Here is a 6,036-nt window from a genome sequence, read left to right on the forward strand (position 1 = left end):
AAAAGTTTCTCTCAATACTTTGTTATATACCCTTTGTTGGCAATGACAGAGGTCAAACGTTTTCTGTAAGTCTTCACAAGGTTTTCACACACTGTTGCTGGTATTTTGGCCCAATCCTCCATGCAGATCTCCTCTAGAGCAGTGATGTTTTGGGGCTGTTGCTGGGTAACACGGACTTTCAACTCCCTCCAAAGATTTTCTACGGGGTTAAGATCTGGAGACTGGCTAGGCCACTCCAGAACCTTGAAATGCTTCTTACGAAGCCACTCCTTCGTTGCCCGGGCGGTGTGTTTGGGATCATTGCTATGCTGAAAGACCCAGCCAGGTTTCATCTTCAATGCCCTTGCTGATGGAAGGAGGTTTTCACTCAAAATCTCACGATACATGGCCCCATTCATTCTTTCCTTTACACGGATCAGTAGTCCTGGTCCCTTTGCAGAAAAACAGCAGCAAAGCATGATGTTTCCACCCCCATGCTTCACAGTAGGTATGGTGTTCTTTGGATGCAACTCAGCATTCTTTGTCCTCCAAACACGACGAGTTGAGTTTTTACCAAAAAGTTATATTTTGGTTTCATCTGACCATATGACATTCTCCCAATCTTCTTCTGGATCATCCAAATGCTCTCTAGCAAACTTCAGACGGGCCTGGACATGTACTGGCTTAAGCAGGGGGACACGTCTAGCACTGCAGGATTTGAGTCCCTGGCGGCGTAGTGTGTTACTGATGGTAGGCTTTGTTACTTTGGTCCCAGCTCTTTGCAGGTCATTCACTAGGTCCCCCCGTGTGGTTCTGGGATTTTTGCTCACCGTTCTTGTGATCATTTTGACCCCATGGGGTGAGATCTTGCGTGGAGCCCCAGATCGAGGGAGATCATCAGTGGTCTTGTATGTCTTCCATTTCCTAATAATTGCTCCCACAGTTGATTTCTTCAAACCAAGCTGCTTACCTATTGCAGATTCAGTCTTTCCAGCCTGGTGCAGGTCTACAATTTTGTTTCTGGTGTCCTTTGACAGCTCTTTGGTCTTGGCCATAGTGGAGTTTGGAGTGTGACTGTTTGAGGTTGTGGACAGGTGTCTTTTATACTGATAACAAGTTCAAACAGGTGTTATTAATACAGGTAACGAGTGGAGGACAGAGGAGCCTCTTAAAGAAGAAGTTACAGGTCTGTGAGAGCCAGAAATCTTGCTTGTTTGTAGGTGACCAAATACTTATTTTCCACCATAATTTGCAAATAAATTCATTACAAATCCTACAATGTGATTTTCTGGATTTTTTTTATTTTATTTTGTCTGTCATAGTTGAAGTGTACCTATGATGAAAATTACAGGCCTCTCTCATCTTTTTAAGTGGGAGAACTTGCACAATTGGTGGCTGACCAAATACTTTTTTTGCCCCACTGTACAGTACTCATTCAAGGGTTTTTCTTTATTTTTTACTATTTTCTACATTGTAGAATAATAGTGAAACCATCAAAACTAGTGAATATTCTTCCTTAGTTGTTAATTTTCTCAAAATCTAAAGGCACAACCTAGATTCGAGCCAATGTCTTAAGTAGTTGAACCTCGTGAAAGTGACCAACTGATACGTTTTCATTTTCGTCAAAAAATACTTTATATTGAAGGAGTGCATTTGAGTTGATGGCCTACACATGCGCAGTTCGTGTAGTTAGACCCGATGATATGTTTCTACGCATGAGCTTAGCTAGCCAACGTCAACATGACATCACCTACAAGTGTGATCAGGGATTTCTATTGGAGAAGCAGCCTTAGCCTGTCTACTGTACTGCCTTTGCTACAGATGTAAGGATTGCTGGCATGTGCTTTTGCTCAGAAATATGACTTTAGTAAGTTCAATACAACTGGGAACTCTGAAAAAAAACAAGCTCCAACTGGGAAAAACAGTTTTGAACACTCGGAATTCCAAGTCGGAAACTCAAGCATCTTTCTAGAGCTCAGACTTTCCGACCTGAAGATCACTGACGTCATGATTTGACGTTTTTTCTTCTTCTTTGAGTTCCCAGTTGTCTTTAAAGCCCCATTAGTCAGTGGCTGTGACATAGGGTTCTGCCTGGAGTTGGACAGTCAGAAGATCAAATGAAATGGTAGGAGGGTCATCCCAGCTTCAAGTGGTGTCAGATTTCACATCCTACTCCACAGTTGGAGTTTACTCGACACAGACATTAAAGATATACTCCTGTGTCCGTGAGAATCAGGGCTACCGCTCAATGCAAGCTATTTCGATCTACAGTGGCCACATGCATTTATAAGCTAAAATGACATTTGAAACTGGTACCAGAACCGTGCAGGTCCCCTAAAAAGTGGACTTTACATGAGGTTTTAACCCACTTAACCCCACAATTTCACCATCATTGTAAAGACCTAGTTATTTTGTTGCTTTGACAGTCATTTCTGAAGATGATTATTTATTTAATGTGATTTGTCCCTGATTTTAAGGTCAACCCTGTTACATGAACTGAGCTCTCTTTTAAAATGGACCATAAAACTATTGCTTTTTTTTTTTAATTCAAAAGAAACATTGAACATAAACCCAGCAAAAAAAGAAATATCCTATCACTGTCAACTGCGTTTACTTTCAGCAAACTTAACATGTAAATATTTGTATGAACATGACAAGATTCAACAACTGAGACATAAATTGAATGTGAGACATGTAACTAATATCAATTGAATAATGTGTCCCTGAACAAAGGGGGGGTCAAAATCAAAAGTTACAGTCTGTATCTGGTGTGGCCACCAGCTGCATTAAGTACTGCAGTGCATATCCTCCTCATGCACTGCACCAGATTTGCCAGTTCTTGCCCCATTCTTCCACCAAGGCACCTGCAAGTTCCCAGATATTTCTGGGGGGGGGGGGGGGGGGGGGGTCCCTAGCCCCTAGCCCCTAGCCCCTAGCCCCTAGCCCTCACCCTCCGATCCAACAGGTCCCAGACGTGCTCAATGCGATTGAGATTCGGGCTCTTCGCTGGCCATGGCAGAACACTGACATTCCTGTCTTGCAGGAAATCACACACAGAACAAGCAATATGGCTGATGGCATTGTCATGCTGGGGGGTCATGTCAGGATGAGCCTGCAGGAAGGGTACCACATGAGGGAGGAGGATGTCTTCCCTGTAACACACAATGTTGAGATTGCCTGCAATGACAAGCTCAGTCCGAGGATGCTGTGACACACCGCCCCAGACCATGACGGACCCTCCACCTCCAAATCGATCCCGCTCCAGAGTACAGGCCTTGGTGTAACGCTCATTCCTTCGACGATAAACGCAAATCCGACCATCACCCCTGGTGAGACAAAACCGCGACTCGTCAGTGAAGAGCACTTTTTGCCAGTCCTGTCTGGTCCAGCAACGATGGGTTTGTGCCCATAGGCGACATTGTTGCCTGTGATGTCTGGTGAGAACAGACCTACAAGCCCTCAGTCCAGCCTCTCTCAGCCTATTGCAGACAGTCTGAGTACTGATGGAGGGAATGTGCATTCCTGGTGTAACTCGGGCAGTTGTTGCCGCCATCCTGTTCCTGTCCCACAGGTGTGAAGTTCGGATGTACCGATCCTGTGCAGGTGTTGTTACACATGGTCTGCCACTGCGAGGACGATCAGCTGTCCATCCTGTCTCCCTGTAGCGCTGTTTTAGGCGTCTCACAGTACGGACAATGCAATTTATTGCCCTGGCCACATCTGCAGTCCTCATGCCTCCTTGCAGCATGCCTAAGGCACTTTCACACAGATGAGCAGGGACCCTGGGCATCTTTCTTTTGTTGTTTTTCAGAGTCAGTAGAAAGGCCTCTTTTAGTGTCCTAAGTTTTAATAACTGTGACCTTAATTGATTGCCTACCGTCTGTAAGCTGTTAGTGTCTTAATGACCGTTCCTCAGGTGCATGTTCATTAATTGTTTATGGTTCATTGAATACACATGGGAAATAGTGTTTAAACCCTTTAGAATGAAGATCTGTGAAGTTATTTGGATTTTTACTAATTATCTTTGAAAGACAGGGTCCTGAAAAAGGAGTGTTTCTTTTTTTGCTGAGTTTACAATAGTCAAATCAGTGTAAAAGCAGGTGAGCAGTTTCTATTTGCCATTTTCTGGTAAAAACTGAGCATGTCAAGCATAACACGTCAACCCCGTTACCCCTAGATAGGCTAGGAATGTTTTAATAATTAGGAATGTTTTAATAATTAAAAATGTTTTGGAAGCTTCAATTGCCCCTCATTGCTGCACACAACAAGATTCAATTCCACATGTCACAATGGGATTTATGGCTGATTTAAAGATGCACTATGCAGAAATGTCTCTGCCAATTCCTGGTTGCTCAAATTCTAATTCAGTTAGCCTAATTTCAGTATTTGTGACAAAACAAGCAAGTATAGTGAAAATAATCATTGTACCATCTAAACTGCTATGAAATATATTTTCCATAATCAAAAATTTGTATTTTCAGCTGTTTGAAGCTGGTGTACAAAAACGAAAGTAAATAAACGCAAAAACAAAACTTAAGATTGGGAAGCATAGAACAGCACACATAGAACATATCTACTGTTTCTTAGACTTGCTTTCAATAAAGAATGACAGATCTATAACTCACATTTCTTTGCGAATCTGGTCAGGTCGCTAAAAAAGTTACATATTGCAGCTTTAAGATGAAAACCTCAACCCAGTTACTTAATGACACTTCATGGGCACTTACAATATGTTATTATTTGTGAAGTGGAACATGTGCTTTTATGGCAGAATGTGAAATGAATAGTTGACCAAATTAGACTACACAAAATGTACTCTATTCGAGGAACGACCCTTGTGTTGTTTAGGAATCATACTGTAGCGAGGACAGCTGCAAAGTAAAGTGCACTCGCACACTGTAGTCACAGAGCTATTTATATTCTTTAGTATTGAATATTACTTGTGTGTTTGAGCAATTAAGTGGGAGATACTGTCCACATGCTAGAATTGGCAGGAAAATACAATGGCTTAGATGAATTTAGGGTGATACTTCTAATCCCTCTTTCCTTAAGAATACTATTCGACTGACAATTGTAAATGTATTTATGAAGGACTCTAGCTTTGAAAGTGTTTACATAAAGTATTTCTTATCAGCTATATTGCATAAAGTGGACTATCAAATGAGGTTGTCAGTTTCCGTCGCATAGGTCAGCCAGGCTGTTTGACTCTGTTTTCAGTAATACAAATACAAAATTCCTTTGATTTAAAACTTTACAGGCTTCATTGCAAGTAAATACAATACTTATTGGGAAACCCCACAAGCAGCTGTCCATTTGTGACTCAAGACAAATCACATTACAGTGCAGACTGATCCAACTAGTTTAAAAAAAATATTTAACAAATACTTATTTACAATGGCAGCCTACCCCGGACGACGCGGGACCAATTGTGCACCACCCTAAGGAACTCCCAATCACGGCTGGATGTGATACAGCCTGGATTTGAACCAGGAGTCGAGTAGTGGAGTAGTGGAGTCTCTTGCACTGAGATGCAGTGCCTTAGACCACTGTGCCACTTGGGAGCAGTTCAAAGGCATCTGGTCACCAAGAGCCTGACTCAAAGTCCCAATCTACAATTACTGTGTAACTGTTAGCTGACGCATAAGAGAGAAACTTTGCAAGTAGCTAGACATTTGTAGCTTTAATACAGACATGGCACCCTGATACCCAATTTAACAATCTAATGACAAGGCTTGTCCCAATAAAAAGATTAAGACATACCCAATCATCGGACTCTGTGCTTAACCAAAAGCATGGCTACCATGAATCACTTAAAGCCAGCTCTCCCTCCCCCTGGGAAAGATATTTCCACAAAAGTGGTTTAGGATGTGACTCACTGGCTCTGCCAATGACAACAGCTCTCAGACAATTAGTGTATGAACATCAGGGTGCTTTGTCTGGAGAAAACCATACAGCTCTAATGTCCACACAAGAGAGCCATGGCTACAGTCTTGGTTGTGTGCAGAGAAAAGTGAGCATATTCTTGTGAAATATAGAAATAAATGAAACTACAAAATC

Source organism: Oncorhynchus mykiss, chromosome 2, assembly GCF_013265735.2.
Source record: "Oncorhynchus mykiss isolate Arlee chromosome 2, USDA_OmykA_1.1, whole genome shotgun sequence".
NCBI classification, from domain to species: Eukaryota; Metazoa; Chordata; class Actinopteri; order Salmoniformes; family Salmonidae; genus Oncorhynchus; species Oncorhynchus mykiss.